Below are 19,203 nucleotides of genomic sequence, written 5' to 3' on the forward strand. Positions count from 1 at the left end.
GACCCTTCTGCTCTCACCTGGGCCTTCTGCAGTGCCACCATGCCTCTATCTTCAACCCCGAAGAGCCTCCTCACCACCTGTGTCCTCACCACCTTGGTTTTCAGCTCTGTAGGTAAGAATAAACAAATGACCCCTTTCTCTCATAGACTGTAAGGGTAAGGTGGCAATACAGGAGAGGAATGCCCACTTAGGAGAGACCAGGTTCAGCTCCAAGTGCAGTGATGAACACTTCAGAGATGGAGACCCTCATTAGCATCCCAGGCCATGGGCAGCTGAGAGGGCCTGAGCCTGTGCAGAGGGTGGTGGCTCAGTATGAGTGGGGTCTTTTGTGGCCCTGGGGAAGAGCTGTGGACTGAGTGAAGGAAGGCAGGCATCCAGCCCCACAGGGAACAGGTTTCATGGCACTTTGACTCTCAGGAATGTTTGGCTATTGGAAGCATCAATTATGATTCTTGACAGTTTTCATTCCTGGATTACTTTCTGAACAACTTAAATTTCTTTTTCGTAGAGAGTTACCAATGTGTAAACTGCTCTATTTATACATGTAGTACCGACCCACAGACAACTTGTGAAACGTCTCAAAGCTGCTTCAGCTACAAGCAAGAATTGCGGACATCAGGTATGCTGTGCCAGGCCCCTGCCCATGCTGCTAGGCATGTGGGACAGACAAGGAAGGTGTTTAGAGTGAGGGAGGTTGCTGTGTTCCCCAGCTTGATGGAGCTTCTCACTTCCCTGTGTAACAGAGTTCAAACATACTGCTCACCACATGACAGGCTGATAAATCGGGAGACTAGGTGTTGGGCAAGGAATGATGATTTTATTTGGAAAGCCAGCAGAAGATGGGGACTAGTGTTCCCCAAAACCATCTTACCCAAGTTAGAATTCAGGCTTCTTTTATACTAAAAGGGGAGGGGGTGTAGCTGGTAGTTGCAAACTTCTTGGTGCCGGCCAGATTCTGGAGTGGATATGATGATCCTTTGTTCCTGCAGCTGTCCGTGTAGGTCTCGTGACATGCTCCTGTAAACCTCCAACAAGACAAATGTTATTTTCTGTTCTGCAACTTTTTATCTCTAGGTGAATGGAAAAGTGTTTATACCTTTAAAGGTCAAGCCTGGGAGGCCTTCAGAATGGGCTATCATATATATTTCAGGCTATAGGTGACATTCTTTTACAAAAGGTGCAGAGCCAGCATGACTGAACACAGGAAACAGAGCACAAAGGTTAGAGCTAAAGGAATAGATCCAATACGGAGTCAGGCTTTGTTTTTCTTTGCTACTCCTGTGAATCTTCTATTTTACCTTGCTTCCTTATGCCATGCCCTACCAGGATGGGGCTGGAAGTGTGGGGCGGGTGTGAGGTGGCAGGAAGGGAGGCTCCAGGAAAAAGGATAGACCATCCCGGTTCATCATGAACCTCACTGGGATATGACACTCCCATTCTAACAAATGCTAATGTTACCCCGTGCAAGTTCATGTGCCTGACACACAGTGAAGTCACAAAAACTGAAATGTCAGAGTTTGGAGCAGAGGAAAGTTTATTGCAGGGCTATGCAAGAGGGATGGTGGCTTGTGCTCAAAACACTTTGAACTCTAAGAAAGTTTCAGCAAAATATTTTTAAAGGCCCAGTGAGGGAGGGGCATCCGTGAGGTATGTGATCAGCTCATGCACAATTCTCTGATTGGTTGATGTTGAGGTAACAGGGTGATTAATGTTATCAATCTTTTGGTGCCAGAAGGTCTGGGTGCTATGTGCTCATGATCATCAAGTAATTAATTTCTTCCACTTGGTAATGTTTTTTAGCATCTGAAAAACTCAGGAAATATGTATGAGATACTATTATCTGGGCACTTCCAAGAGGAGCTACAGCAGAGGTTATAGGGGAGGGATTTGTCCCAGGAAGGCTCCACAGGGTCCTGTTCGGTTACACTAACAAATCATCCCTCCACGTTTCGTTCCATGGACAAATGCAGAAAGACCCTTGAAGAAGTGAAAAGACTAAAAACAAAGTGATTGGAGGCACAGAATTCTTTAATACTTGCTGCCCATTTGGGCATCACTCTCTCTATGGTTCAGAGGGAAAATTCCCTCTGTGATTGGTTCTTTGCAGGGCAGCTCTTACAATTTTTTGAGGAGAAAGGCTGTTCTTCAAGTTCGTGTGTCCCACTGGTCTTGTCAGCATCACTGGGGGATAATCAAACATTTGGGTACAAGCGCCAGTGCTGCCAAGATGAGCTGTGTAACCAAGGGGAATTACAAGGTGAGTGCCAACACATCTCTACTCTCTCTCCCTTCCCAACCCTGTTCCCAATTCATTGCCTTACTTAAGTCTCTGCCTTCCAAATACCTTCCTGTGACATGTCTCTCTGCTTCTGAGCTGCTCAGTGATTTTGCTCACTGATTGCCTTTCCTCCCTGTGAAGGGATGGATACAAGCCCTTCTCCTGCACAGGAGACTGAATGACAGTTAGGTGGCTGGAACTGGTCTTGGGGATTTACTCTAAGTGTGATCAGAGGTTAAATTATTTACTTTCCCATTCCAGCTGAAAAGTTGTCTTTCCTCACCTGTTTAATTCCTCACTCCTTTAACAGTACTTTTTAGACCATAGCTTATCTTCTCTCCATTATCTGAGCACTTTTCTCCAGCCAAGGCAGAGAAGAAGAGATAACATCAAATTACTAGAAGATCCTTTTGGCTACATCTTCCCACTTAATACCTACCTCCCCTGCACCCTCCATGCCATCTTAGTTGTAAATAATTTTGATTTTGGGGGGGAGGAATCCTTGAATAACCATGACTCAAGGAGAGGGGCTAATGTTTTCAGCTCTTTTTAAAACTTGTTCTTTAAGACGAAAATTTTCTCTTCATTCAGTGCCTCAGAAATCCCCAAACCCCAATGGCATTAAATGTCCTGCATGCTTCAATGAGAATGACATTTCCTGTGAACCAGTTTTACTCACCTGTACTGGTGCAGAGACAAAATGTCTCACCGTTATTGGCCAAGGTATGGATATTTTGCCAGGTGTTTTGGTGTTCCTCTTCTTAAATGTTATATTGTATTAAATATCTATTGCCGTGTAACAAATTACTCCAAAACTTGGCAGCCTAAAACAAAACAATCGTTTGAAAAAGGAAAAGAAGAAGGAAAAGGAGGGGAATGCAGAGGAGGAGGAAGAAGGAGGAAAAGGAGGAAGAAGGGGAGAGAGGGTGGGCAAAAGTGCAGTTTTTAAGTAATCTAATCTCAGAAGTGACATTATCATCACTTCTGCTGTATCTTGCTGGTTTCACAGACTAACCCTGATACAGCAATGGAGGAAACTACACAAGGGCGTGAATACCAGGAAATGGAAAACATTGGGGGCCATCCTAGAGGCTAAATACCATAGACAGCAAGGACTGGTACAGGGGCAAGTGCTGGTTATCCCTTCAGGGTTTGGAGGAAGCCATCTGTCAGGAGAGGAGAGGATAACACAACTGTTTCCCATAGTAGAGTCTGAGACTTGGGAATATGTCATATCATGACCTCCTGGAATTGGGCCTTGACTCTTTGGCAATGAAGAGGGTGACACTTCAGTTCTGGCTTTTCAACATCACTACCATTATGGCTATTACCAAACAACCATAATCAAACACTTAATTTTTACATGGTGTCATTCTGAAATCTGTAAAAGGATTTTAATTTTCCTGAGTAGGATAAAAGTATGTATTTGTGATAAAGAGCAAATGTACCATTCAGATAAGAATTGGGAGAATAACCACAGTATTGGACTGTACAGCTAGAAGGGGCACCATCAGGTCTTTTCTGAACAACTTACAAAAGGTTTCATGAAATTAGTGGTATTTTAGGAGATGATTAAATGATGGGAGAGAGAATGTGGTGGGAATGGAGGCAAGTTATGCCTTTTCTTTTTTTGAGAAGATTTTGAAGGAGGACCTAGGGCTATCAGATGAATTGGAGATGAGTGAGGAAAATGGGATATCACAAAGGACACAAGGGAGGGCTGGGGCTTTGATAATGGCGCAGTCTGTCTACTCCAACTTGTCATGGAAAGCATAGACATGCAATGAGGTTCCACAGTGCTAGCATCCCATTAAATTCATAGCCCTGGGGAGAAGGAATCTGATCCCAAGGGGGATCTGTATTTCTTCCCTCTTGTTTACTCAAGGAGACAAAGGTAAGGAAGAAAACAGGCACCACAGGGACATTTTAGTTGAATACATGAGTTCTGACCTCAGCCTTCTTCCCTAGATCAACCATCTCTCCCCTAGTCAGCACACAGGGGCTCCAGTCTTAGCCATGTGTCTGAGACTGCAGGGGTCCTTCGGGGTCCTTCCTAAACTGGGAAGATGTTGGGGTCAGAGGGAAACAAGTCTTGGTCCCTGAACAGAGCTAGAGCTGTGGTTGTTGCTTCTCTCACAGAGGACAGAAACCACAGATTCCGGGGCACTCTGAGCACCATTTTCTTCCTCAAGGAAGGCAGATAGAATAGGATGTAGGTGAGGAGGTGAGAAAGATGAGAGAAGACTAATTCTTGGATCTTTCTCTTGGCAGTTGGTCCTTTTCTTGCAGTTTTTGCCATGGGTTGTGCTACTGAAACTGCCTGCAACTTGAAGAATACAAATTTATTGAATAACATAAAACTCCATACATATTGTGTAGAAAGCAATGGGACACCCCAGGTGACGTCCATCACCTCATCAATCCTGACTGGTCTCTTTCTACTCAAAGTTTTGCTTTGATTTTTCAGGCCTTACCAAGCCATTTTCCTACAAACCTGAAAAAGTTGGAGTCCTTGGACGGCTCCCCTCCCCAACATTCCCCAGACATTGCAGAATTAAAGGGCTGATACTTAAGTGTGTGGGTAATTACTTGTACTTCAGGGGAAAAAAATCCTATTCATTCTTCTAAGGGGTTCTTTCTTCACCCAAAGTAGCACATGTCAGAGGAGGTATGAGATATGAGATAACATCTATAAGAATCACTGTGATCTGACCTATGTCACTCAGTCCAAACCTTCACACACACCCGAACACACCTCTTTCCTGACAGTCTCAATTTTTACTCCTAATCCTTAACTCCCCATTGCCCCCCAAGCAATGCTTTTTTTTAAAATTATTTTATTTATTTATTTTTGGCTGTGTTGGGGCTTTGTTGCTGCATGCGGGCTTTCTCTAGTTGCGGTGCACGGGCTTCTCACTGCGGTGGCTTCTCGTTGCAGAGCACGGGCTCTAGGCACACGGGCTTCAGTAGCTGTGGCTCATGGGCTCTAGAGCGCAGGCTCAGTAGTTGTGGCGCACGGGCTTCGTTGCTCCGCGGAACGTGGGATCTTCCTGGACCAGGGCTCGAACCCGTGTCCCCTGCATTGGCAGGCGGATTCTTTTTTTTTTTTTCCAATGGTTTTTTTTTAAAATTATTTTTTAACATCTTTATTGGAGTATAATTGCTTTACAATGGTGTGTTAGTTTCTGCTTTATAAAAGTGAATCAGTTATACATATACATGTGTCCCCATATCTCTTCCCTCTTGTGTCTCCCTCCCACCCTCCCTATTCCAACCCTCTAGGTGGTCACAAAGCACCGAGCTGATCTCCCTGTGCTATGCGGCTGCTTCCCAGTAGCTATCTGTTTTACGTTTGGTAGTGTATATACGTCCATGCCGCTCTCTCACTTTGTCTCAGCTTACCCTTCCCCCTCCCCGTATCCTCAAGTCCATTCTCTAATAGGTCTGTGTCTTTATTCCAGTCTTGCCCCTAGGTTCTTCATGGCCATTTTTTTTTTTTTAGATTCCATATATATGTGTTAGCATACGGTATTTGTTTTTCTCTTTCTGACTTACTTCACTCTGTATGACAGACTCTAGATCCATCCACCTCACTACAAATAACTCAATTTCGTTTCTTTTTATGGCTGAGTAATATTCCACTGTATATATGTGCCACATATTCTTTATCCATTCATCTGTCGATGGACACCTCTCTTCGCACACCCGAAACAATGGTCTCTTGCCTCTTAGGCAGGTCCAGACTTTTTCCCCGGACTCCCTCCCAGCTAGCTGTGGCACACTAGCCCCTTCAGGCTGAGTTCATGCAGCCAACCCCAGTGCTCTCCCTGGGACCTGACCTCCGAATTTGGAGCCTCAGCTCCCAGCCCCCACCCATCCCGGCCGGCGGGTGAGCAGACAAGCCTCTCGAGCTGGTGAGTGCTGGTCGGCACCGTTCCTCTGTGCAGGAATCTCTCCGCTTTGCCCTCTGCAACCCTGTTGCTGTGCTCTCCTCTGTGGCTCTGAAGCTTCCCTCCCATCACTCCCCCCGCCCCCCGTCTCCACCAGTGAACGGGCTTCCTAGTGTGTGGAAACTTTTCCTCCTTCACAGCTCCCTCCCACTGGTGCAGGTCCCGTCCCTATCCTTTTGTCTCTGTTTATTCTTTTTTTTTACCCTACCCAGGTACGTGGGGGTGTTTCTTGCCTTTTGGGAGGTCTGAGGTCTTCTGCCAGCGTTCTGTAGGTGTTCTGTAGGAGTTGTTCCACAAGTAGATGTATTTCTGTTTTATTTGTGGGGAGGAAGGTGATCTCCGCGTCTTGCTCTTCCGCCATCTTGAAGGTCTCTCCAAAACTGAGGTATCTGTTTCAGTTCTAAGTTGTTTCCCCCATCCTGCAAGTGGAGACTATGTATACAGAGAAAAAGTATACAAATATACAAGAAAAGACACAAAATCCAAAAGAGAAGAGAGGATGCACATGAACGCGCACACACACAAACAGCTAGAGAGAAACCCAGGCAAGTCTGTAGGTAAAAGAGGCACCTATGCAAATACAGAGGGGAAAAAATGCAAATAGAAACAGAAGGGAAAAGTGGGGATAAACTTCTATTAAGGAAGGTCTCCATCTTGTGGCAGTGCTTGGTGTTACTACCAATTAAGCTGTTTCGTTTCCGTTTCCAACCATCCATCCTTGCATGCATTCGTCCACCAATCCAACTGATATTTTTCAGCACATGCTATGTGGCAACCATGTTCTAGAGCTTCAGGATAGGGTAGGGAACAAAATTCCTCGCCTTCACGAAGGTTATGTCCCACTTGGAGCTTACGTGGGTGGTAATTTGACAGATATAAAGTGTGGTATGTTAGGTCAGAAAAAATCACAAAGTAGGGATGAGATTATGAACAACTGGTGGGGGAGGGAGTAAGCATTGTCAGTAGGGTGACCAAGGAAGGCTTCACTGAGGTTACTTTTGAGTAAAGGTCCAGATTGTATAGACTTTGGCTTTTGCTCCGAGTGAGGCGGGGTAACGCTGGAGGAGTTTGAACACAGGAGGGATGTTATATGACATCATCACTCTGACTGCAGAGTAGAGCAGGCTCTAGGGAACCCAGACCAGTTAAAGCTACTGTAATTCTACAGGTGAGAGATGAGGCAGGCTTGCATCAGGAAGGTGGCAGTGGGGATGGTAAAAATGGTAGGATTCTAGATATATTCTGAAAATGAATTCAACAGATTATCTAATGGGCTGGATATGGGGTAGAGGAAAAGGGACGGTAAAGGAAGATAGAATTTCTTCATATTAATTCCGTGCATTAAGTGAAATTAAGCTAAATTTTTTCATTTTTATTCCAAAACTTTTACGTTGGCTTTAACTGTATATAAAACAACAAAATCTCAAGAGTTAAAAGTTAAGTTTGTATGGGAAATGTAGTTATAGTACAACTGAAAGTTGAGGAATATTTACTCAAAGTGACACCTTTGGTTTTTGGTTTTAAAATAGTTATCCTGAAGTTCTTCTTTCTTCAAATAATTAGCTGACATTAGTATCCCTCAGATTACTAAAAGCAAGTTAGAAGAAGGGTTTCCAGGACACACTGCTGTTCACTCCTCTGCTAATTTATAATTGCTCAGCCCGAATGACTCATGTGAGCACAATGGCGAGCTCCTGCCTGAGCACCAGGACATTCATGGCTAGCTCCTCTCTGGAGAATCTGAGGCAGAGGAAAGGCAAATAAGGGCTGACAATGACCTATTGGGGAGGATTTTCCCACAAGGCTGAGAAGATTAGAGCGAGCATCTATGATGAAATCCTGTGTGAATCTCTTAGGGAACAGGCTGACCTCAGTTTGGGGCAAGTGGCTAACAGACTACCCACTTAGTGTGAACAAATGCCTGTCCTTCTAAAAGTTGCTCTCAGCAGGGTTCAAGACTACAGATTTAGTAAAGAAGAGCCAGTTATTACGAGGCAGAGTCCCATTCAGAGCAGCAGGGAAGCAACATTGGGAGTGAAGCATCTTCCTTGGGGTTTATCGCTGGGATCTCGCCAGTGGCCAGCCTCAGGTCAGGATAGATTCCTTTGTCCAGAAGACTGAAACAAGGGCTCTCCCAGGATCAGCTGACCTCTTGGCTTCCACAACCTTGCTGAGCAAACTCCTGTCTTGGTTGAATAGGTTTTCTTAACTTTTCTCATTGCCCAACCTTTTGGCCTAATCTGTGTCTTACTATGTTTGTTGTAATTCCTCTCCACCCCTAGGAGGTCAGCAAGGAGTTTATAATAAAAATAATTGTAATAATTACCTTTAATCTTCAAAGGATAATTTTAGAGATAAGTTTATAAACAAAGTACAACTTTGATAAGATCCTGGCAGGACACTTCTGACTTTAATCAGATTTTATGACTACTGTTACCAGTCTGGGTAAGGTATTTTGGCTGCACTTGTCAAGGAAGGTACTGAAGAGGGGATCAAGACCCCATGTGGGTATGATGAGTAATGAAAACTGTTTTTTATGAGTTATGTATTGGTTTTGTTTTTTTTTTAGAGTTTTTGATGTGGACCATTTTTAAGATTTTTATTAAATTTGTTACAATATTGCTTCTGTTTTATGTTTTGGTTTTTCTGGCCACGAGGCATATGGGATCTTAGCTCCCGGACCAGGGATCAAACCCTCACCCCCTGCATTGGAAGGCAAAGTCTTAACCACTGGACCCCCAAGCGGACCCCCAAGTGGACCCCCAACCAATCCCTGTATTGGTTTTCTATTGCTGCATAAAGAGTTATCACAACATAGTGGTGTAAAGCAACATAGATTTGTTAGCTTCTGCAGATGGATTCTGTCTGGGCTCAGCTGAGTTCTCTGCTTAGGGTCTCCCAAGGCTGAGATCAAGGTGCTGGCCAGCTAGGCTCTTACTTGGAGTATCAGAGGAAGAATCCATTTCCAAGGCTGTTGGCAGAATTCAGTTCCTGTGTTATAGAACAGAAGCCCTCATTTCCTGGTCGTTGGCTGGCTGCTCTCCCATCTAGAGGCTGCCCCATTTCTCATTACATCCTCCCCCACCTCAAAAGCCAGCAACGGTGTGTCCAGTCCTCTCGAGATTCTAATCTCTGACTTTGTTTTCTGCCACCAAAGAAAACTCTGCTTTTAAAAGGGTTAGTGTGATTAGATTAGGCTTACTCTGATAAACTTTAATCTTTTAAAAAAATGTTTTATTATTTTTATTTTATTTTTACATCTTTATTGGAGTATAATTGCTTTACAATGGTGTGTTAGTTTCTGCTTTATAACAAAGTGAATCAGCTATACATATACATACATCCCCATATCCCCTCCCTCTTGTGTCTCCCTATCCCACCCTCCCTATCCCACCCCTCTAGGTGGTCACAAAGCCCGGAGCTGATCTCCCTGTGCTATGCGGCTGCTTCCCACTAGCTATTTTACAGTTGGTAGTGTATATATAAGTCCATGCCACTCTCTCACTTCATCCCAGCTTCCCCTTCCCCCTCCCCATGTCCTCAAGTCCATTCTCTACATCTGCGTCTTTATTCCTGTCCTGCCCATAGGCTCTGCAGAACCTTTTTTTGTTTTTTGATAAACTTATCTTAAGGTCAGTTGTGCTTAACATCATAATCAGAGGAGTGCTGTTTGGTCATATTCACAGGTTCCAGGAATAAGGTCTGAAATCCTGGAGGCCGTTTAAAAAATTCTTTGTAGCTACCAGAAGTTCTGGCTTCTGGCATAATGGAATGGAAAGGCTGACAAATCCTCTCTCCAAAAAGCTTCTATGAGAGCTGGATGAAGTAAAGCATGTGCACACACAAACACACACACACACACACACATTTCCAAGCTCTGTAATTCAATCAAAGGCACATGACAAATTGATAAGTATCTACTGGTGGGTGAAAACTCCTGAACTCTGGATAAGAATGCTGAGTCTGGGTGTTTTTTGTCTTTGTTTTTTTAATTGAAGTATAGTTGATTTACAGTGTTTCAGGTGTACAGCAAAGGGATTCAGTTATGCATATATATATATTCTTTTTCAGATTATTTTCCATTATACGTTATTATAAAATATTGAATATAGTTCCCTGTGCTGTAGAGTAGTCCCTTGTTGTTTGTCTGTTTTATATATAGTAGTGTGTATTTGTTAACCTCAAATTCCTAATTTATCCCACCGCCCCCCTCCCCCCCTTTTCCCCTTTGGTAACCATAAGTTTGTTTTCTATGTCTGTGAAGACTGGGTAGCTGGGGTTGTTTCCATCCTCTCCTGTGTGCTGCTCTCCCTACCCCCATGAAAACATTAAGTTTTACTGCCTCTGCCAGGGGCGGCTCACTTGATTTGGAGTGTAGTCAGGGTAAGTGTGATCTTGGTGGCAAAGAAACAGGGAGCTTCTGGAGCTGTTTGGGGCAAACAATGGACTGGCAGGTGAACTGGCAGATTTAACACAGAGATCTGGGAGGTGAGATAGCCACAGGGGGCCTGAAAATTTCTCCACACATCCTGGGTTCACTGGAGGCTGTGTGTATACACGGCAGGCACCAGAGGGATTCCAGGCCACCCACAAACACGTGGCTGATGGCGTCTGCACATGTGGAAGTCAATGCTGGGACTGATTTGAAAATAGCCTGAAGTTTGGGTGTGCTCCCTGTCCACACTCAGATCCACTGGCGGAAAGTGGAAACCTTACCTGCTCAAGGTGTTGGACACAACCTCTGACCAACCTATGGCTGAACACTAAGCTAAGTAGACGCAGGGGTGACCCCTAGGGAATCAAGCTTAAAAATGAAAACAATAAAAAAACAAATGAGCAGAGATATCAGTGAACACACACTACTGGAAGATGGACTTCATACTATATTTAGTCCAGCTCTGAGACCTGGATAGAGTGCATAGAGCAGCTATTTGAAGACTTGAGAACTGAATAATAGCAGGTGGTGTTGGAAGGAAGACCAGAATTTAAACTAACACTGAATTGATGATGAGTTTACCATTTTCTTCCTCTGGTATCTCCTGGCATTGGGTGCCAAGATACAGTAAAAGAAAGAGCACCAGGAGGAGCTCTTTAGTTCAGGCTCAAAGAACAGGTGGGGACTCCTAACTAACACTCAGAGAATGTAGCAATTCCCCCTTTGTTTGTTCTTTTGTGCACCCAAGGAACACCACTGTGGCAGTGCAGTGGCCCCAGTGAGATCCTGCAGGAGCCAAAACCTTGGGGAAGGGAATCTTTTTTTTTTTTTTTTTTTTTTCAATCTCCAGCCCTTCTGGAAGGGGAGAGGGGCTGGAAATGGACTTAATCATTAATGACCAATTATGCCTTTGTAATAAAGCCTCCATAACAATCCTAATCAAAGGGGTTTGGAGAACTTCCTGGTTGGTAAACATGTGGAGGTGCTGGAGAGGGCATGGAAGCTCCACATGCCTTCCCACATACCTTGTCCTATGCATCTCTTCTATCTGGCTGTTTCTAACTTATATCCTTTTTTTTTTTTGGTCTTGGGACTATCTTTTTATTTGTATTTTTTAGACATGAGAAAGACGTAAAAGATTTGGGGAAAGCTCATTTTAAATATCTAGGATTCTGCATTTAAATCACTTTGGAAGTCTCTATGTTTTTGCTTCACTTTAATAGTTTTTTTTTTTAATTAATTTTTTTTTACATCTTTATTGGAGTATAATTGCTTTACAATGGTGTGTTAGTTTCTGCTTTATAACAAAGTGAATCAGTTATACCCTTTAATAGTTATTGATTCACCAGTTTAATAGTTGCCTATTTCAAAATTGTAATGATCTATAGCACAGGGACAACTTGGACTTTTGATTGGCTTGTGACATGAGAGGCAGTCTTGAGGTACTGAGCCCTTTAACCTTTGGGACCTGACAGTAACTCCAGGTAGATAGTGTCAAAAATGACTTGAATTATAGGACACCAAGTTGGTTTCTTCAAAGAATGGGAGAATTGCTTAGTGTGGGAAAAAAATCACACATTTTGTGTCAAAAGCATTCAGTGAGTAGGGAGAAAACAGGAAAGTTTTCCCTTTCAACTGTATATGTGTGTTTCACTGAAATCAGATAAGGCAGCACCAAGCGTCAAGTTTTAGCTTTTCACAGCTATGCAAGGGAGTGAGTTCCAATGTTTCCGTCATTCCAGGAAAAGAGACTAAAATGGAGCAGCCAGTGAGGGAGGGGGAAAATGAAAGAAGCGGGGCATCAGAGTAGCTGAAAGAGCCAAGTATTTCAAGCCATGGAAAGGAGTTATCAAGATAGTGTTTGTGTCCATGCCAATTCCAAGAGATCCCAGGCCTCACAAACCAGGCTAAGCTACATTAAGAGGAGGGTAAAATAGTTTTGTGAAGGAAAATGATGCTAATAATTGGGAGCAGCCTCAGAAATCTTTTCAGTGTAGCCTTGGGAAAGAAGAGATTGAAAGATTAAAAGGTCCGTATTCTCCAGTGCTCAAAATGTAAACTTTGAAATCTTCATACCCTGTGAGCAAGGTCAGAGTAGCTAATATGTCCTCCTTGGAAGTTAAACACAATGCATAAATCATAACCCATTCTTTCAGATACAGCAAAGAAGGAGTAGGAGGGAAGAAGAGAGAATATTACATTCTTCATTTTACACGCTGTGCTTCTCCTCTTCTAACCCCCATGACAGAATTTAAACTTCTTTTTTAAATTCCTTTATCCGGATAGACTGTAAAATAGATTGTAATATCCACAAAGGGCCCATAGACCATGTATTTTGGCATATAGCAGGCATTTCATAAATATATGTTAAACTAAATTGAGCCTCCCTCTTTTCCCAAAATAAGAGGAGAGATAAAATCTTCCTATGAGGTTAAGGGAAATAAGAATATAGATGGATATAACTATATAAATGGGGTATTGAAAGCAGATGAATTTACATTTTGAGTTAGAGTCAAGATCAGCTGTTGAGTATGAGAGGGAATTCCCCAGATGATGGGTCACAGAAAGTTGGAATGCCTTGGAGAGCCCAGGGAATAAAGGACTAATGAAAGAGCTACCTATTGACTTTTATTTTGAAAGTATGTGGGACTGAATATGTCAGAAATACCAGTTTCATTGGGAGGCTTCCGGGAGAGGCATCAGGTGAAAGCTTACTCTTGCCTCTATCATGTGTTACTTTGTCACAATCATTGCTTTTCCTTGCCCACAGAAACCAGTCATAACAGCCTGGTCACTGGTGTCAACAACTTAGTACTAGAGTCCTGATGAAAACAGGCAAATACAGGACAATGTATGGGCTCCTTGACTCTCTCCGCCTCCAATATCAAAGGAATAGTAGAGTATATCTAGGGAGGTGGACTTCTCCCAGTGCTGTTGCTTCCTAAGGGGTTTAAAGGTAAACCTGGACCAGAAGAGTTGCTGGCGAGTCAACCAGAACAATCAACAGTGACTTGTGTGGTGCTTTGGGGTTTATTGGGTCCCCTCTGATCTGTCTTTGAACTTGTGGAGACTGACAAAGACTAGAGCCAGTCTTTGGTCCTTTCCTCCTGCACGGTACCAGACAAAGCAGCTCATACTCCTGGGATAACATAAGTACACAGGTTAAAAGAAATAGACACCTGATAACTAAGAGAGAGACAACAAAGTGGACAGCATATACCATCTGACAATAATGACCAGAATAGATCATCAATCTTAGTATCTATCAAAAAAAATGTAAGGCAAAAATATAACGAACAAAGAAGGACACTGCACACTAGCATCATAAAACTATTAATTCAGTATCACAGTATATCAAGCAACAATAGATGGAACTGCAGGAGGAAATGAATACACTGACAAGTCTTTTTTTTTTTTTTTTTTGGCTACACCACACGGCATGTGGGATCTTAGTTCCCCAACCGGGGATCAAACCCAGGAGCCCTAACCACTGGACCACCAGGGAATTCCCAGAATACACTGACAACTCTTGTTGAAGATTTTAATCTTAGAAACAGCTGGGTCAAGCAGGAAAAAATAAGCAGACATACCCAAAACATGAACAGTTAATAATCATGAACTATCAGGCATCAACAGAAATATATAATCAACAAACAGAGGGTGATCTATATTATTCAGGCTATATTTCCCACTAAAATTAAAAGTTAACAAAGCTAGATTTTAAAAATTCCCATGTATGGAAATAGATAACATATTACTAAATCCATGTAAGGAAATCACGAAAAAAATTAAATAAGCTCTGCTACCAACTCAAAAAGTTTGAGAGAGATTGATAAACACTAAAAAAAAAGGAAGGAAATAAAACCTATAAAGGCAGAAAGCAGATAGAGAACAAAAAATATACTAAATAAGTAAAACTACGGTCTTGTTCTTTGAAAAGGTTAACACTTTAAAATTTTGATTAGCAAGACTGATCAAGGAATAAAAGAGGTGATGCAAATAAGCAATACACAGAATGTAAAATGGGAAATAACTATAGAAAGGTAAACCAGAGATTAAAATATGAGGGTATTATGAGTAACAATATGTTAATAAATTTCATATCTTACATGAAGTGGATAAATTCCTAAGGAAACTATAAAATGCCAAAATTGGTTCAAGAAAAGATTTAAAAATCAAAATGGTAACTAACCACAGACTTTCACTTCAAAAATTCCAACCCCAGAGGGCTTTATGGGTGAATCCGAGCAAATTTCCAAAGAAGAGTTAATTTTAATCGTATTCAAGTTGTTTCAGAAAAGAGAAAAAGAACAAAACCTGTCCACCAAATTGATAAGGCTATCGTAATTCTGATCCCAAAATCAGGTAAGGCAGAAAGGAAAGAAAATTATAGGCTCATTTCACTTATGCATAGCTGCAGAAGTCCTCAAACAAATAGTAGCTAACTGAATGCAACAGTCCATTAAACCTGATAAATCATGATCACCTTTGTTTTGCCAAGGAATGTAAGGATAGTTTGACATCAGAAAAACTCTATAAATGTAATTCATGACACTAATATAAAATAGGAGAAAAATATAATATTTTAATTGTGCAGAAAAATATTCGATAAGGTTTAGCATCTATTTATGATTACAAAATCTTCACAATCTTGGAATAAATGAGAACTTCCTTAACTCAGTAAAAACTTATACAATGAATGCTATATACTTGATGGGGAAACTTTAAAATCAAGAACAAGGTAAAGTTCCCTACTAACATTGGGACTGTTTAACACTGTATGAAGTTCCAGGCAAATGACTTAAAGAAAGAAAAATGAGAGGTTTACATGTTGAAGGAATAGATAAAACTCATTTTTTTCAAATGTGATCATTTACTAAAAAAAACCGGTCAGAATCAACCAAGAAACTGTTAGAACTAATAAGAGTATTCTACCAGGTTTGCAGACCCTAGGCAAATTTACAAAAATCATTTTTTACATACCAGTAATTACCAGTGGAAGCTATAATGGAAAATGTACAATAGCAATAGAATATCTTATATTTAACTTAACCATTTAATAATTTTTATTATGGAAAAACTGAATACGTACAAAATGGATTGAATTGTATACAGAACTCCCATGTGTCTATCAATCATCCAGCTTTAGCAGTTATCAACATATGACAAATCTTGTTTTATCAATACCTCCACCCATTGACATTATTTTGAAACAAATCCAACATTATACAATTTAATTTGTAAATATTTCTATTTATATCTCTAAATAAGAACTTAAGAAAAAGACAACCACAATACCATTATCATATGTAAAAAATGAACAATTCTTAATATTAAATATCCAGTCAGGTTTCATATTTCCCAACTGTCTTATAAAAGTGCTTTTACGTCATGAAAGTTTGTATGAGTCAGGATTCACATCAGATGTTCACACTGAAATTGGTTGATACAGCCATTTTTAAGTGTACTGTCAATACAGTGGTGTTAAATATTTTCATATTATTGTGCAAGCACCACCAATATTAACCCCCAGGACTCTTCATTTACGCAGACTGAAACTATTAAACAGTAACTCCCCTTTCCCCAGGCCCTGAAAACCACTATTCTACTTTCTGTTTCTGTAAATTTGACTATTCTAGGAACATGAAATAAGTGAAATCACAGTGTTTGTGGGGGCTTTTTATGTTTTTTGATTGGTTTATTTTACTTACAATGTCCTCCACGTTTATCCTAGGTGTAAAACGTCTCAGAATTTTCTTCCATTTTTAGGCTGAATGATATTCCTTTCCATGCATTTTACTCATTAATTCATTTCATTTTGGATATTTGTGTTGCCTCCACTCCTGTTGTGTATTTACATATCAGTACGATGGGATTTTTGTTAACACATGGTAATTGTTTTTAATTTTCAGAAGGTAAACATAGATAGCATACAAATATTAAAATTTGAGCTAAATTTTTGCTTATATCATACAAGAGAGCTTTTTATGTTTTTAAATAGTAATTACAACATACATGAATTATCAGTTTATAAAATACATTTTCTTATTATGAAGTTTCCACTTGTGTTTAAGTATTTTATCAAATATGAAATCATTATCTCAACTTTTCAATGGACCTAAGTGATATATCTATGCATTTTCTTTTTAGGTGAAATAAATGTATAAAAACAATCAGTCATCATGAATATAACTAACTAGTTCATATACTAATAGTGTATAGATTCTTTAATGGAAAGATCAACTAAATGTATCAAAATGAGTGGTAGGTAATTACATTTTCTGAAGATGTAATAGTGTTTTATTATTTGTTTAATTAAAATTCCTGTCTATATTTTCACATCACATAAGTGAGACTATTTGCCACTAATTAGAATGTTTGTAAACATATGCAAAGAGGATTCTAAGGGATAATTTCTAACAAAATTGACTATGGAAACAAAGGGTGGTGAAACTTTTAAATGGGGAATTAACGCATCTTGCAAATAAAATATGTACAGTGACATTAAGTGGAAAAAAAAACTCTACTCTAGTGTAGGAAAAGGAATACTTAATACTGTACAAATAAATATTTTCTTCTTTTTTCTTCACTATGGTTTCAGAACAGTAGAGATTTTCTGTCTTTTCTTCTGTCTCCACAGTCTTTCACTTAGAATTGTGCTACATTGTGATATCTTTAAATTACAAACCCATCTCTTTCACAATGCTATCAGAAGGCACAAATATATCCTCTCTTCTTTTCTTATAGAGTAAGCATAGAATACTGTCTATAATTTTTCTTTCTATGTTTTTCTGATCCCTGTTGCCCTCACTTAACAAGGAAACTATAAATCTTTTTCCCCAGGATACTTGGATGATTAATCTATCTATTCTGTAAAAAATAAAATAGTAACAGTCAAATAATTTATTTGATTGCACTGACATGTTATTACAAGCGTTTTAACCTGATGGCTGTGTCAGCTAACTTATGTTTTAGTTCTTCAGATTGTAGGATAGATAATAGAATGAATTTTATTTGTAACACTATATAGAGAAAGTGGTAAAACTGTGGATTTTCTGGAGTTCAAGTTTCATAAGCAAAACTAATAAATATTAAGAGACTAATATGACTTACCTAAGATAAAAATGATGAACCCCAATAATCAGGATATTCAACACCTCTGAGTGGCATCCTCCTAATGTACCTCTCTGAGTGGAGAAAGGCTCTCCTAGTCTTGCAGCATCAGACTTGCTCATATCAGGGCCAGGAGTTACCTATTAAGGGGTGTGGCCTATTGCTAACTTATGCTAAAATTATTATCTTATTAATATGCCAGAGCTGCAAAAAGTATGACGCTTTAGATGCCAAAGATGTTTAATTTTCAAGGATTTTATAGATTCCTAGAATTTCAGTATACTTCCCTTGCACGCATTCAGAAAACTGTAATTCATTAAAATACGAAAAAAAACATTTATAAGAGAAAGTGAAATGTAAATAAATGTCCTTGGAAAAGTATTATGATTTTAAAATAGAAAAAAATTACAGTAAGGAGTGGGTTAATCTGATTCTCCACATACTTGCTTACATTTTGATAAGCAGGGAAGATTAAAGAGTGTGTTATTGAGAGATAAGATTTTGTCAAACCTTAGAAATTAAATTAATAAAGTTTATGATAGAATTCAGCTTTTTTTTTCATTTTTGAACCCCATTTGATAGAATTACTATATGGTATTAGTTTGTATCTATGTGATACAATTTTATTTTATTTTATATTTTACATGTTTGTTTGTGTCTAAGTAATAAAATCCATGATAATAACAAGGACAGTTACAGAAGATTATATTTTTGGTGTCAAGAGTTTTGCAATTTGATTCTACTTGGGCTAATTTTCATGATTTTATTATTATATTACTTTATATTTTCAGTTCCCAGGAAAAGCATGATTCTTGGATCCATTTTTACTACTCCTGTGACCTTGTCTTTTCTAAGAGTAAATATAAGCATCAACTTCCACAACTGTAAATTTTTTAAATTATATAAATGTAATTTTACATGTATAAATATATATTTACATATATATATATATCTCATGGAATAGTTGGTTGGAAATACTGCCACTGTAAAACATGAGATATTGTAGTTGCTTAAACCAGGTGAGCTAAACTAATTCAGCCTAGATTTTAGTTATACTTCTGCCTTTGTATGTTGAGTCTTCTCAAAGTGTCACATCTTACTCTGATTTAGAACATAATTGACCACCTGAGTGATATCTACATTTAAAGTCAAGCTGCATTATTTCCTGTGCAAAACCTCTGACTCCTAGCTAAGTATAAGTAGTACAACATGGACAGGTAGTATATCAGGTTTCAAGAGTATAACAATCATTTTCAATAAATTTGCAACTTTCTTGTTCTGAATGCTGCTTTGTCTCAGTCACAGATCTGTCAAACAATGTTCTGGTAACACAGGGTTGCCCCTGTTAGGTGGGGGAAATAGACACTGAGCAATGTAGATCAAATGTTCTGTGAGTTCCCAGGGGACATGAGAATGATCATCAAGAC

Source organism: Monodon monoceros, unplaced genomic scaffold (assembly GCF_005190385.1).
Source record: "Monodon monoceros isolate NGI ecotype Baffin Bay Population unplaced genomic scaffold, NGI_Narwhal_1 Super_Scaffold_12, whole genome shotgun sequence".
NCBI classification, from domain to species: domain Eukaryota; kingdom Metazoa; phylum Chordata; class Mammalia; order Artiodactyla; family Monodontidae; genus Monodon; species Monodon monoceros.